Below are 15,809 nucleotides of genomic sequence, written 5' to 3'. Positions count from 1 at the left end.
GAACTGCATGGGAGGACATGGGAACTAAATGATTGGTAGCAAAATCCTGTGTAAGCTGTAATTCACTGCTGAAGGTGGTGCAGCAGCCAGGTTGGTTGGTGTACAAGTCAAGTGCAGAGTAAGGGGTGTTTCCTCTCAAAAGTTTTATGGCAGTTTTCCCTGATGTTTTTATAAGCAGTCCTCACTTGGAAATTGGCAGTGCTTGTACCTTGTTGGATTTAACTTCCCCTAGCTCTGGCTGGAAGAGTCCCTGTTCTTCTTCATCTCTTCCTTCCCACTTGTGCTGGGGCTGAAGGGCTGCTCACGGGGGGGGGTGGGGGGGGGGGGTGGGGGGGAGTGATGTGGACCTGGCTTCTTCCAGACCCACCTCCTGGCTGCGCACCTCAGTGCTTGCAGGTACAAGATGCAACACAGAGAGGCTGAAGTCAGCCCTGGAGAGGGCCAGCGTGGGTAGGACTGAGCTGAGTTATCTTGCCTCCGTGTTCTGCCTCCCTCATCTGTAATACGCTTCTGACCTACTTCTGAGGACTATTTATCATAAAGGCTTGCACGGAAAAGGAAGGCAAAAAGGAACGACACTTAACTGCTCCTCCTGCTGCGTGTCAGTGGCACAATACCTGTTGCCCAGGGGAACATCAATCGTGGCAAACTTGCTCATGTTCCCTGCAGCACACAGATGTCTTGTGAGGGTCCTTGTTTCATTACTTGTGTGCTGGAAGAAGATTCATAGGGGCATACTGGTACTTCTGTGATGTGACTGTGTAGTGTGAGGCATCGTGCCTGTGGAGGTGGAGCAGCTACGCAACGGGAGAAGCGGGATCACCCAGCCATCTTTCTGCTCTTTGGGAAGATCCTAATACAAGTAGCTTCCAGGAGGTGGCTGGCTGTGGCTGGAACAAATGAGAAAAGAGTAGTTTACAGCAGAGCTGGGAAGCCAAGCCAGGATTTTGGCAATGTAGCTGTCCTCTGTCTCTTGAAGTCCGTAGAAATGGCGGTGTGCCTGTTTATGCCAGAAGGGGATTTGTCCTAGTGCTTCAGATAATTGCTAGACATCAGAAATTCAGAGTACAGGTATTGCTGTGAACAAGCACTGTATAAATTGGGCTAGTCATGTGTTTGGCAGATCTCTCATTAACAAGGATTTCTTAATAAGTATTATAATATTCTTATTAATGAGGAATTACCTTCTAAATCCCTTTCACAGGAAGAAGTCTGACTCATGCAGTGAGGTGAGGATATAAGGCTGAAGGCATGAAGGAGGTGATGGGAGAATTAACATTTCACTTCCCCTCTGGAGAGCGTGCGGCAGAGCATGGGTGGAGGGAGGGATGTCCTGAAACTACAGACTGGGGAAAAGGCAGAATTAGCATTTTGGTGAAGATGGGGGCACCTTCAATCAAGGTGTTTGATGACTAGTTTAGTTTACCTGCAATATAAAATTTGGCTTGGGAGAAATGGTTCTCAAGTACGAATGGCTTCATTTGGTTTCTCTTTCTTGTCATTGCCGTCACTGGAGCTGGTAGGAGTTAATACCTGTAGCAGTGGACACAGCCCAGTGTAAGAAAGCCTTGAGAGGGGAGTCTGTGGGTTGCGCTCGGCTTTTGCTGAGGATTGTGCCTGCAGAGGTGGCAGTGTTGTCCTGGCCTCAGTGGAGGTTTATTTGTGTGGATTTTGGCATGCTCCGTGTCTGATCTTCTCTGATGAAAATGTGCTGGCAGCAGAGGAGCGCTGGAGAGCCCAGCCCTGTTCTGCTTCTGGGCTGAGGGGACGGCTGCCTTGTTGTCCCGTCACTGATCAGCTGCCACCTCTGTCCAAACACACACCTACACCTAACGCAGCTGGATGTCCCAGGCCATATTGTTATTGAATCCTCTCTCCCCGCTGTGCTCAGCTGCTGATTAGTGGAAACACAGTTTTGTGAGCCAAGCCTGACAGAGCGGGCCAAATTTTAAAGTGGGTATGCATAATCTTTAGAAACTGTGTAACTGTGAACTCTCATTTTCTTCTGATTGTTTTGGTGGAGGTGAGGGCATGATAAACGGGCATGTGAGAACTCGCACTGGATTTTAACTGCATGAATTTGAAAATGGACAGACACGAACAAGACCCAGAAACTTCTGTATTGCACTTTTGAAAACCTGTAGTATGGTACTGAGGACCCCAAAATAAGCCTGACTTTCCCTCCATAGTACTGTTGTTCCCTGTGACTGCTGTGTGTGTGCACTGCAGCGGCACAGTGGAAGGTATTTCAGACAGGCTTTTGAGTCCTGGGGTCAATAGTGCAAGGGCACAAACCATATGAACTTCATCAGAGTGTCTTAACCTTGCCCCTGGCTTTTGAGACCAAATAGCAGACACCTCACAAGTCTTGGCAGTTAAGTAGTTAAAAGTAGTTAACTGCTGACAGTGACTCTTAGCTAAGTTGTTTCTGCAGAATTTTTATTTAAAACATATCCAACGGACTTCAAAATGGTTGTCACACGTTTATTGTTCAGACTTTGCTGCTTGGAGTACACCTGGGAGATGTCCTGTAGGGTACATTTCTGTTCAATATTTGTCGGTGATCTGAGTGCAGGAGTTGAATGCACCATTAGCAGGTTTACTGATGATACCAAACTGGGACATGCTATTGATTCTTCTGAGACAAGGGGCCTTGAAGAGGGACCTAGATAGACTGGAGCACTGGGCAATGATTAATGGGATGAAATTTAACAAGTCCAAACACTGGATCCTGCATGTGGGACAGAATAACACAGGGCACAAGTATAAATTGGGAGAGGAGAGGCTGGAGAGCAGCCCTGCAGAAATAGGGTACTGGTGGGCAGCAGGCTCAGTGTGAGTCACCAGTGTGCCCTGGCAGCCAAGAGGGCAACCCGCATCCTGGGGTGCATCAAACACAGAACAACCAGCCAGTTAAAAGGTTCTTATCTTGCTGTATTCAGCTTTGGTGTGCCTCACGTGGTGAGTGCTGCGTGCAGTTCTGGGCCCCACAATTTAAGAAGGATGTGAAGGTCCTTGAATGCATCCAGAGGGCTAAAAAGCTGGTGAAGGGGCTGCGAGGAATGCCCTGCGAGGAGTGGCTAAGGAGTTGGGGCTTGTCTATCTTGGAGAAAAGGAGGCTGAGGGGCGACCTTATTGCTCTCTACAGCTTCCTGAGGAGGGGACATGGAGAAGGAGGTCCTGAGCTCTTCTACCTGGGATCTGGTGCTAGGACATGTGGGAATGGTTCAAAGCTGCACCAGGGGAAGTTTAGACTGGGCATTAGGAAGCATTTCTTTACTGAGAGGTAAAATGACTATACTGAGAGTGGTCAGACACTGGAACAGCCTTCCTAGAGAAGTGGTTGATGCCCCAGGCCTGTCAGTGGTTAAGAGGCATTTGGACAATGGCCTTAATAACGGGCTTTAAGATTTGGTCAGCCCTGAAGTGGTCAGGCAATTAGAGCAGATGGCTGTTGTAGGTCCCTTCCAACTGAAATAGTGTAGTCTATTCTATTCTAGAGCGGTGGTGGTAGGTTGGTATGACAAGACAAAATGTCTTTACAAGACTGACTTCAGCTTCTTAACCTTTAAGGATTATAAAAGACGTTTGCTTGTTTTATTTTCTCTGGTTCAATGTAACATGCATGGCTGTGCTTTAACCAAGTTCTTGTGGTACTGCATTTTTCTTCTTACTAATCCTTGTAACATTTTGCCTGGCGAGTAGGAGCAGTACATGCAGAAAGTTCATACACCTGTGTAAATGTTACTGTTAACAATTACTACTCTGCTGAGGACTCAGAAAGATTTGCCAAAGGCTCAGAAGAACTTCATCAAGCATAGGAAGCTGAGCTTGTGGGAGGTAGGGCCCCAGTAGCTGGTGCTGTGTCACATAGCCCATTGGAGCTGCAGCTGCAGGGGGGTGAGGATTTTCCATTCCCAGCGGACCTGGATGAACCCACCTGTTTGACAGCAGTTGCTCCCCTACTCAGCTGGCACAGCTTGCTACATAGTCATTCCCTGAGCAAAGCCAGGTCAAAATGGTTTGTTTGAGCGTTTTCCTAACTAAATCTAAAGCTGCCTGATGCGTTTTCACCAGGCTGAGTTGGGAAATCATCACGCGAGCTGGTAATCTGGCCAAATTGGTGAGGGGTTAAGCTGTGTTGGAGTTCATGGTGAGGTACTGGGAAGGCTGGGGGATGAATGGGGAGTTGGTGACTGCTTTGCTTGGATAGCAGCAGTTTGAACATGCAGGGAACTCATTGCTGCAGTTAAACATGTATATGGGCTCTTTTGTCATGAAATGTGGGTGTCCCATGTCATTTCAGCAGCAGAAGAGTTGCATTTGTTCAGCCTGGAGAAGGCTCGGGGGAAAAGAAATGCTGTCTTCAGCTAATGATGGGAGGCTATGGAAAAGACGGTGGTGCCCAGTGGCAATCTGAGAGATCACAGGCATGCGCTGCATCAAGGAAGATTAGATAGAAGGAAAAAAAATCCACTGTGAAGGTAATCACACATGGGACCAAGTACCCAGACATGTGCAATCTCTATGCCTGGAAAGATCCAAAACTGACAGGACCTCAGCAATCTCATGTGACTTCAAAATTGGTTCTGTTTCCCTTGGGAAGGGGAAGTGGCCTCAAGAGATCCCTCCAACAACAAGTATTCTATGATTATAATTTTTTGTGGCATTTTAAATTAGATGAAAGCAATTAATCTTATTGAGAGTGTGATGAGGTAACCTTGGCTGGACGCTAGCTGCCCACCGAGCCGCTCTATCACTCCCCTCCTCAGCTGAGTGGGGAGGGGAGAAAAGAAGATGAAAAAAACCTTGTGAGTCAAGATAACGGCAGTTTAATGAAAGCAAAAGTTGCACATGTGGAAGTGAAGGAATACAAGAAATGTTATTCTCTACTTCCCATCAGCAGGTGATGTTTGGCCACTTCCTGGGAAATTTGGCTTCAGTATGTGTAGTTGCTCCGGAAGACAAACGTAAATAATGAATGACCCCCCTTCCTCCTCCTCCCTCTTAGCTTTTATATCTGAGCATATGGTATGGAATATCCCTTTGGTCACTTTGGGTCAGCTGTCCTGGCTATGTCCCCTCCCAAGACCTTGCCCATCCCCAGCCTGCTGGAGATGCAGGGGATGTGGTGGGGAATGTTGGAGAGACAGCCCTGATGCGGTGCCAGCGCTGCTCAGCAGCAGCCAAAACACTGGTGTGTTATCCCCACCTTTCTAGCTGCCAATACAAGGACAGCACTATGGGGGCTGCTGGGGGGCTCAGCCTGACCCAATACAGCCGCTCTGTCACTCCCCTCCTCAGCTGGACAGGAGAGAGAAAATATAACAAAAAAGCTCATGGGTCAAGATAAGGGCAGGGAGAGATCACTCAGCAATCACTGTCATGGGCAAAACAGGTTTGACTTGGGGAAATTAGTTTAACTGATTACCATCCAAATCAGAGTAGAATAATGAGAACTAAAACATCAAAACACCTTCCCCCACCCCTTCCTTCTTCCCAGCTTAACTTCACTCCCCATTTTCTCTCCCCCCTCCCCACCAGCGTTGCAGGGGGACGGGGAATGGGGCTGCGGTCAGTCCATCACACGCTGTCTCTGGGGCAGGAGGCTCCTCGCACTCTGCCCTGCTCCAGCCTGGGGTCCCTCCCACAGGGGACAGTCCCCCACGAACTCCTCCAACGTGAGCCCTTCCCGTGGGCTGCAGTTCTTCATGAACTGCTCCAGCGTGGGGTCCCCCCGATGGGGTGCCGTCCTTCAGGCACAGACTGCTCCAGGGTGGGTCCCCCACGGGGTCACAAGCCCTGCCAGCAGCCCTGCTCCAGCTGGGCTCCTCTCTCCACGGGTCCAGAGGTCCTGCCAGGACCCTGCTCCAGCTGGGCTCCTCTCTCCACGGGTCCAGAGGTCCTGCCAGGACCCTGCTCCAGCATGGGCTTCCCATGGGTCACAGCCTCCTTTGGGCATCCCCCTGCTCCAGCGTGGGGTCCCCCATGGGCTGCAGGTGGCTATCTGCTCCACCGTTAACCTCCATGGGCTGCAGGGGCACAGCCTGGCCCACCATGGCCTTCACCAGGGGCTGCAGGGGAACCCCTGCTCCGGCGCCTGGAGCACCTCCTGCCCCTCCTGCCCCGGCCTGGCTGGCTGCAGTGCTGTTGCTCGCACCTGTTCTCACTCCTCTCTTCTCTGGCTGCAATTGCCATTGCACAGGTTTTGCCCCATCTTAAATATGTTATCGCAACGGCGCTACCACCATCGCTGATGGGCTCAGCCTTGGCCAGTAGTGGGTCCATCTTGGAGCTGGCCAGTATTGCCTTCATCGGACATAAGGGAAGTTTCTAGCAGCTTCTGACAGAAGCCGCTCCTGTAGCCCTCCCCGCTACCAAAACCTTGCCCTTTGAACCCAATACAGAGAAGTGAATGTTGCTTGTACTCAGAACATCCCACCACCATGTTCACTACCTGAAATTTACATGCAGGAAGATGAGGCAGAACATCATTCCTCTGAGAGTGGTCCCAAGAGCAGGGATTATAATGCAGAATATGCAGAGGTTTTGGGTGCACAGCCTGGTGTTGGTATTGTACGTCTCCCCCTGCTACCTACCAGTGCTGATGGGATTCTCCAGGGTGCCGTAAAGACCCCCGCTACTCCCTGGCGGGGAAAGGCACTAAGCAGAGCAGCAACGTTGCAGCCTGTTTCTGCAGCTTGCACCATTAACGTGCTTACTACGGCTCTGCAGGTCTATGTGCTTCACAGCTACAGTACAACATGCTACATCATATGATACATTATGTTAATATATAATTAAGATCTTAATATGGTATATGTTAATTCACTGGTAAATGCAGATGAAGCTGTGTTCCATCAAGAATCTCTATTAGTATGTGTATATTAGAGACATAGAAATAGATGATAGCAAATATCGTAAACTAAAGGTGTGGAAAGCCTGGGTGGGTTAATGGCCACTGTTCTGCACACACAAGGTAAATGTGATCTTTTACAGAAGGAAAAGTTTAATCTCCTTTCTGGGCAGCCAGCTGAACATATGGTGCTTTTAATCTATATTTTAGTGGTGTGAGTGTATTTAATGATGAAAAAAGTGATAGATTAAGAGGAGTGGGCTGACCGAGGCAGGTGCAGAGAACTGCTGCTGGGTAAGACATCTCTTGTGGCAGCAGGTCCATCTCCTCCTGTCTCTTATGTCAAGCTGCTGTTTCTGTTGTCAAGATTTTTCTGAACAAACTTGCTAGTTGTACAGAATACCACCAGTCAAAAGTGTGGATTTCTGCAATGGTCTGGCAGTCTAGCAATGGTGTAGAAGCACAAACTTGAACCCACAACTGTCTCCAGTTGATGTAATTCAGATATGACTCTGAATTTCAGGAGGTAGCACTACATTACCAAGCCACAAAAAAAGGCTGCTTCTGATAAAAATGACACTGACCACACTGTCTTTTTTTCTTTCTTTGAAACAAATGCCTCATTTTCTTTACATTACATTCAGCCTCTGGTGTAACAGAAAGATGAGTCTTGTGTTCTGGGATGCCATAGTCTATAGACATTAATTTAATAACATTTTGTAGTACAATAAGCAAAGAAAGAAACTCAGTACATTCATATTGCTGAGGGAATTTTCCAGTTAGGATCTACCAGAGTGACTGAGAGCAGAGAAATGATCCTTGAAGTTTGAGCAATCACCTTGCTGCTGGCACAGGACCTGTTCTCGTGCATGAGAACCAGGGTGTCCATATGGAAGCGTGAGACATTTCATTTTCTTTGTGAGCAGAAGATGTAACTCACAGTTCTAAACACTGGAGCTGGTCATTATCATCGTATGTTGGGTATAGTGGCTTCCCTGTCTTTTGTGTAGAGGGTCAGACTGAGATTTAAAATAGAAATTTTCAAATTCTATTTTCAGTCCAGGAGACATCTGCTAAAATAGTCAATGGAAAGGCTACTGTTAACTCTGAGAACAACATTATGCTCCAGAGTTAACATCCAAATGTGTGAATTCCTTTATGAGCCAAGGATAGATGAAGTTCAATTGGCAGTTATTGTCACCAGAATTCAGGTCACAGTTTCATGAGATACTGTCAAAAAAACCCCAACTGGATCACTGCAATGATCTGAGATAAAATTAGCTCTTCTTGGCGGTGGTAGCGGTGAGAGTATTTTTAACCTGAATTGTTTGAGCAACCTAGTTCAAGTGCAGCCATGCAGCAGCACACTGATGAGGGCAGTGGGTGCAGCATGTGGATGGCAGTGATGCCTTGAATGGGGGGGCAGGGGAAGAAGTTGTAAGTCGTGTTACTGCTAGAAGCAGCATTTTATTTTTAATTCTGTGGAAAACTGGTGGAGACATGCGGGAAGAGACAGCTGAGTAACACGATGACTAGCACAACTGGACTTACCCCTTGGGACTTGCTTAAGGTTCTTTCTGTGTACAATTGCTGTGACACTGGAGGTGTTCAACTTGCGACTTTGTTTTTCAGAAACTGAACTAGCTGGCAGTTTGTAAGCTGAAGCTTTTTCTGGTGTTAGCTGTAGGGCACTGGGACCACCTAAACTGACAAAACAGAAAATCCAGAACACCAACAAATCTCAACAAATGCTGATTTTAAAAAAGCTATTGCTTTTTTCTGTTGTTGTGTTAAGTAATACCCTCCAAAGGGATGGGTTGAAAAGTGGACTGAGTGTCACAGTGCCCAACTTTAATGTTGCTGACACCTGGTGAATTATGGAGGGACCTTGAAAGGCTCCCTGTCTGGGTGAGGTCTGGCATGGTCCGTGTACCCGAATTGCACAAGCCAGCTCTCCCAGCCCTGTTGTCTTGGTAAAGTGCCTAGACCTATGTCCAAAGCATGCCTCACTGAGCTGGCACATGGTTCTGGGACCTCAGAGATTTCTCCAATTCCCTGGTGCCTAGACCATAGCCCATTCTTTAAGGAGCCCATGGTGTTGTATAGCACAGCTTTTCCCTCTGGGCTGCCACAACCTGCCATTCGAGGTAGCTTTTTTAGCCTAGAAAACTGCCCAGCTTTGCAAACTGGAAGTGGTGTGAAATAAGAGTGATCTGCCAGAGGAGCTCTTCATGGCCCGAGTGTTACTGGTGTGTGGGGGCATGAGTGCTCAAAAACCCTCGGCTTTTCACAGTTTCCACACTGAGTAAAGCACTAGTACCCCAACCTAATTATAAGCCAGTTTTGGGAGCCACAACAGCAAAAAAAAAATGGTTTTGCTTTTGCAAGAATAATTTTCCACCAGGTTAAACCCCAAACCAGCCACAGCTGGGTCGAGGGGTGCCAGCACCCAAATAAGAGAGGAGCAGAAGCAGGGGAAGGAGAACTCCTTTGGTGGCAGCTAGTCCTTAAGAAATAACAAATACCCAGCTGCTCACAACAGTCACCCGTCTGGTCCTGTATTCTGTGCTGGCTGTAGCAATAGTAAGATCACATTTTGGGTAGCGCTGCAATTGAGTAGTAAGTGAGCAGGATTTTGGTACACCTGAGCTGGCCTAGTAGCTTGCTGCTGCCAGAAGGACTATTCCCACTTCATGCATCAGCACTCTAACATGCTGGAAAAGAATCCTTTGTTCCTTAGTTAGATTACTTTTCTGTTGGGCTCATGAGTTAGATCAGTTCATCAGAGAGCCTGACAAGTGCCTGAGCCAGTGCGGAGGAGGCTCTGCAGAACTGTAAGCCGGTGCGAGGAGCAGGACCTCCCCCGTTGTGGAGACAGAGAGCTGTTGCAGCAGCTCAAATGGTATTGTCAGCCCTGACCTAGATCTCATGTGAAATGAAACCTGAATCTAATCATATTTTGTTCTATTTTTAACAAGGACTATCCAGCAAGCTGCAGCAAGCAGAGTAGGTTTAGATCTGTCATTGGGTGGGAGAAGTGTGAGAAAGAGTGAAGAGCTACAGGAAGTGGGTGAAGTGATTGAAGAAATCATAGGATCATAGAATGGTTTGGGTTGGAAGGGACCTTAAAGATCATCTAGTTCCACCTCCCCCGCCATGGGCAGGGACACCTTCCACTAAACCAGGTCGCTCAAAGCCCCATCCAGCCTGGCCTTGGACACTTCAGGGAGGGGACATCCACAACTTCTCTGGGCAACCTGTTCCAGCACCTTGCCACCCTCACGGTAAAGAATTTCTTCCTTATATCTAATCCAAATCTACCCTCTTTCAGTTGAAAGCCATTCTCCCTTGTTCCATCACTGCATGCCCTTGTGAAAGGTCCCTCCCCAGCTTTCCTGTAGCCCCCCTTTAGGCACTGGCAGGCTGCTATAAGGTCCCCCCAGAGCCTTCTCTTCTCCAGGCTGAACAACCCCAACTCTCTCAGCCTGTCTTCATAGGAGAGGTGGTGCTCTGCCTTTTATCCTTTCTGATGAGAAGATGTGAGCTGGAGCATTGCAGCACTTGGTGTTTGGATGAGTTACAGAGCAGAGGCCATGGCTACTTGTAGTCAATAAAGATTGCTTTATTGGCACTTTTCCTAAAAGTAGCTTCATTAAATGCAATGTGTTGGCCAAATTCTAATTGAGTAAATCCATTCTTTTTATCTCAGGGCCCCTGAAGTAAAATGTCTGGGTAAAATGTTCACTTCACAGGAACAGAGGGCTTGCTAATGGCCCAGTAATTCAGCCCCTTGGATGGGATTCTCATCGGACATTAGTGTGTGGAGCTCAGCTGGCTCCAAAGGAGCTATTCTGGTTTACACCTGAAAAGATCTGGACCTTTTGTTTTCTGCGGATGGCATTGCCAGAATTATCAGGGCAAGGTACAAAAAATTAAGCCATTAGGAAATTGATCATTGAAAAGGTTTCTTTCTCTTACCAGACAGTTAATGCTTGGGTTCTGCTCTGAAGTTTTATACCTAGTGAAAGCCACTGCCCTAAGAGTCTATGTTTCTGCAGTGTATTGCTGTTGTTTACAACCCAGAGCAGGTGGCCCTCAGCCCAAAGTGAAATCATAAGTAATTCCTTAATATTTATAGCTTGAAAAGCATTTTGAGATCCTCTGAAGTCACTCTCTGTGGTGGATTTTGATAACCAATGACTAAAATGATTCATGCAAATAAGAGGGCTTCCTGAACATCCTTTTCCCCCCCTTTTCCTTCTTTTTATTTTCCAGGGAAAAAAAAGAATATTCTACTAATACAGAACTTGTTTTCTTGACCAGTGAAAATGAGGTATTTTCTTCTTCTCTTCATTGAATTCATTAGAATCCTTTTTTGTGCTCAGTATTTTGCTAAGGCTGTCTTTCTCTCAGGCTGGACTGTATTTTATCTGCGCCTCAAAGCTGAAGCCTGCTTTGTCAGAGACAGACTTGCACTTAAGCCTTTCCCTTTTTTTATTTTAAGCATAAAAATATTTTCAATTGGATAAACAGAGGAAGTAACCTTAAATCAGAAATGCATGGCGGGGGGGGTGGGGGGGTAGGGGCGGGGAAGCCAGGATCCAAATACAGGGCAATGTGAAGCTTTTCCCATTCTTCCAGTCAGGGCCTTAAGCAGCTGTGACAGGGAAGGAGGATGATGTGCTTGTTCCCTCCTTATGGGACAGAGACCACATGCCTCATTAAACAGCATGAATGGGTGTGTTTGCATGCCTTTGTCACATCCTCAGGGTAAATCCAGGACTGTCCTAGCCTGGATGCATGACTTCAGTTGCTCTGTCTGGACATGCTTACATTATATGGGTCCCTTGAGTAGGGGCTAGGGGCAGAGAGCAAAGATCATTCCCTTTAGACCCTTGCCCATACACATGTAATGTAGATATTGTAAAGTACGCTATTCTGGTCTTATTTCTGAACCATTGCCTCTTTTGGATCTTCATATGCCCCTTTTTTTCAGACCATCTCCAAATATAAGGAGTGTGGAAGCTACTTTGCTGATGTAGAAAATTGCTTGCAAATGGCATATGCCCTGGTGTCTTTCTTTGCCACCCCCCTCCCAGTGTCAGGACTGAAAGGTGAGAACCTCTGCCACTCCTCACCATGCCTGCGGCGGCGGAGCTGGCCCATGGTTTGTTCAGCCATCTGCAGCCCATGAGCAATTACCACTTGGATTTCTGTGTTGGGTCAAGTGTGATGAGCGGCCAGGGCTGCAGGGTGACCTGAGCTGTGAGCCATGTGATGCTGTGAGCCAGTGGACACTGTGGATGTTCATGTTTCTGGGTTCCCCTGGGGTTTGAACGCTGTCCCAGCACTGTCCTGCCACAGCCACAGCCATCATCTCCTCCTGCATCTTTGAAAGGGATGTGATAAGTCTTTTCTAAGTAGAAAAAACAACATTGCGCAGTAGTGAAGCATGTTAGTGCAAAAAATTCAAGGGAAGGGGAGCCCGCCAGTGCAGCAAACACTGTTTCTCCCTGTCTGCCCTTCCCTGTCCTCCTGACTCCCTCACCCAGCTGGCATGTGCTGCTTTGCTGGACAGGCTGACTCAAGGGCAGGGTTATGTCCATTCCTTATGCTTGCCCCTTGGTTCAGCAAAAGTCATGGGTAAACATTAGTATGAATGGTATTGCAGGGGTAGTGTGTGCGCCCAGGAGAGGAATGAGTCTTGCTGCCATTTCCTAATAAAGTAAAAAGAAAAGTCTAAATTCAATACTGATGAGTGCGCTGATGTTCATCATGAAGAGAGAGGGGTGGTGTGAATCTGCAGACAACTGCATATGTGGTTGATTGCAATCTGATTGACAAAGTGAATTTAAAGATGACATTGATAGTGAAGCCTAGAATGAAAGTTTCACTGCTATTTACCATACGTCCCTGATCTGGGTCACTTACACGATTGCTCCAGTTCTGTCATCTGGATTATATATTCCATGCCTGCGTCTACTTCTGTTCAGTTTTGTGGGAAAAGTTAAGCTGAAATAGATTAGCTGTTCCTTACTAATGTCTCATCAACAAGATTCATCATTACTGTGGTCTGCCACAGGGATCAGAAATTAGGTGAGAGGGTCATGTTAGCATCATGGATATGATTTTAGCTGTCATCATGAAAATCCCCTCACATTTGGATAAACTCTAGGTTATTGAAAAATGTTGTGTTTTATATGTTCAGCAGGGGAGCTGTTAAATTTTTGAGGTGACAAAGGTCAGGCATGCAGAAAGGGAAAATATTTTTGTTCCTTCCTTGCAACTTTTGCAAATAAAGGCTGTTGCTGGTTCAAAAGCAGTGCAGCAATGGGTGATTTTAGTAAGAAGGATATAGCTACCATCAGCACCTTTCCCCCCCATAAATCTGTGCCTGGTGGTGTGGGACTAACTGTGAAATAAAAGTAAGACTGAAGGAGGCAACCACAGCACACACCAGGATTCATGAGACTGGAAGTATGATAAGGATGAGCAGCAGGGAAGATGCACATCTCACTGCGACTTACCGCCTCCGAATGATCACAAAAGTGTGGTGGGTTTCTGTGTTTTGAGCACAGAGGTACCTGAGGGAAATGCAGTGAGCTTATGTGCAGACTGCAGTCCCAGAGGCTTTTCACAAGGACATTACTACCACACAAAGGCACTTTTGTGTTGGGTACCAGTACAAGAAGAGAGCAAGAGGAAGACAGCAAATAGTGTTGATGAAGAGTGAGAGGAAGTAGGTTAACACACAGAACTCTGTGATGGTGATGGTGGTTCAAATTGCCAGTCTGACGCAATGGATGACGAACAGGCGCGTGGTGAATTTTTACAGATTTTCTGCCTCTATTGAGGGTACTCCAGCCTCCCACAGCTCTACAGGCCATGAGATTACACATAAACCATCCCCACAGTTTGACTCTAAATGCTCGTAATTCAGCCTGGGATCAGCCAGAATTTTCCCTACAATTTTTTCTCCCATCTCTTGCAAAGATGTGAGGCCCAATCCTGGAACTAAAATCCGGGAGGGTCACTCTCCTATGCTTCCAGTGTTGTATGTATGCACTGAGAACAAGGATGAAACTGCTGGGGTAAAATGCAGTTGGTACCTGGTATGGAAAAAGAGAAGGAACAGGCACGTGGGTGGAAACTCACAGAGTAATAAGAATTGCAAGTATGTGAGTGCAGTTTTAGATGCAAGAATTAAAAGGGTGAAAATGAGCAAAGTGGAATAGAGTAGGAGTGATTTTCCCAGAAGGCTGTGTAATTATTCATGAGGGATGATGCTGTAGGAATCAATCATGACTATTTAGGAAGTTTTTATCTGTAGGAACCTCGTTTCCCTGCTTGCCGAAGTTGGAACATATGAGGCAACAATTATATAATTAAAGATGCGACCATAATGATTATGTAAAATAGAACTAATTTGATGTTGCAAGGCCATGTTGATAATTATTATTATGTAATTGAATATTTGAATATATAAGAAAACTTCAACAACTAAAAGCATTCTAAGGGCCTACTTGAAGAAAAAATAAGTTGGACTCATGCAGATAATTGCTAAAATGGCAACAGAATTAAATAAGACCAAGAAAGGAAAAAAGACATTAATGGCTATATAAATTGCATTAATTTTAAAAGTCACCATAACAACAAACAAAACTTGTAATGGAAACGATATTTCTACAGACTTAAGTCAATGGAAACAAAAGAAAGTAAATAAGGTGAGTATAACTTTTTATCTTAGGATAAGGATTTGTTAAAGGTTAACATTTTCACAGGCACATAACTGCCTTGGTTTTCAGATATGGCCATTCACTTAGGGCTTTGAATCTGAACATTTTATGGGATTCATCTTGCCTTATTTAGACACCTAATAATAAACCTTTTAAGTTTAAGCCAGTTATCTTAGGCTGACTCTAGAATCAGTGAAGAGAAATGGCATCTTCAGAGAGAATGTAATTTCTCCTGTCTTGGATGCCAGGCTTACTGTGAGATGACTTGTCCTTGAATGATGCCTATTATTCTCCACTGCTTATAAAAGGAGCTTAAGGTACCTAAGACCTGAATGATCTACTTTCAGGTGAAGAAAGGCATGTCAGTCTTCATACCTAACATAAGGCATCAATATTTGAAAACTAGCCATAGTAGCTACTCGTAAGGCCATATCAAAACTGTTGCAAGTTACGCTCTGTATACTCCAATGGTTAGCTCTTGAAAAGGCTGAACCAGGCACTGCAGACACAAACATGCTTAACCAGGGTGTGGGCCGTGCTGGCAAGTAAGCAAAGATTCAAGCCCTGCGTTGAAGGGTGGCGTGCTGGAAGGGCTGACCCGTCTGCCAAGGATGGCATCTTCACTCTTGATTCACCTGTATTTCAACTCCGGCTTGAATGAGTCACTTTGTCTTCAGGGTCTTGTTGGGATCTGTCTATAAACATGGGTTGGTTTGGTTGTAACATTTCCCTTTCCAGCCTCTGGACATCTTGTTTAATTGCCCTTTTCAAATTCTTAAGCTATCCCGCTCAGACTCCACAAGGTCTGGTCTGAATTCGGAGGAAGGGGGTGAGAAACAAGAAATGTGCCAACAGGACTTTTTTATCCTTCTTCCAAAAAGCCTTCTTACTCTCCTCACTTGAAAGCATACAGCTCTCTGGGTAGGTACCCTCTCTTGCCCCCTTCCCTCTTCATCTTTGTTCTTGGCAGAGAATCAACCAGTTTCTGACAAGGTAGGTACATTATTAAGCAATGGTGTGTTGGCAGGCAGACGGGCAGAGCCGGTTAGACAAGAGGGGGGATGAGAATGCAGCTGGTTCCCAAAGGTGTCTGTGAGAGGGATTCCTGCTTTCCTGGTACCTACTTGCTCCTGGGCTATTTACTTGTGCTGTACTCCAATGAATGAGGTGACAGGTGAGTGTGCTCACCCTTCTGGGATCATCAGCACATGCAGCAG

At 46.4% G+C, this 15,809-nt stretch overlaps 1 long non-coding RNA gene across 1 annotated transcript in view; it reads left to right on the top strand.

The window, feature by feature from the left end:
- Positions 1 to 344: 344 nt before the first annotated feature.
- LOC114014970 (uncharacterized) overlaps positions 345 to 15,809 on the top strand; it is a 42,698-nt gene continuing 27,233 nt past the window's right edge. The window contains exon 1 of the long non-coding RNA XR_003558688.2: positions 345 to 862. This is a non-coding gene — a long non-coding RNA (uncharacterized LOC114014970). The remainder of the gene's footprint in view (positions 863 to 15,809) is intronic.

The sequence above is a fragment of the Falco cherrug genome, chromosome 6 (assembly GCF_023634085.1).
Source record: "Falco cherrug isolate bFalChe1 chromosome 6, bFalChe1.pri, whole genome shotgun sequence".
Taxonomy (NCBI): Eukaryota; Metazoa; Chordata; class Aves; order Falconiformes; family Falconidae; genus Falco; species Falco cherrug.
The sequence above is the reverse complement of the archived record's forward strand: the minus strand, read 5'-3'. Positions and strand labels throughout refer to the sequence as shown.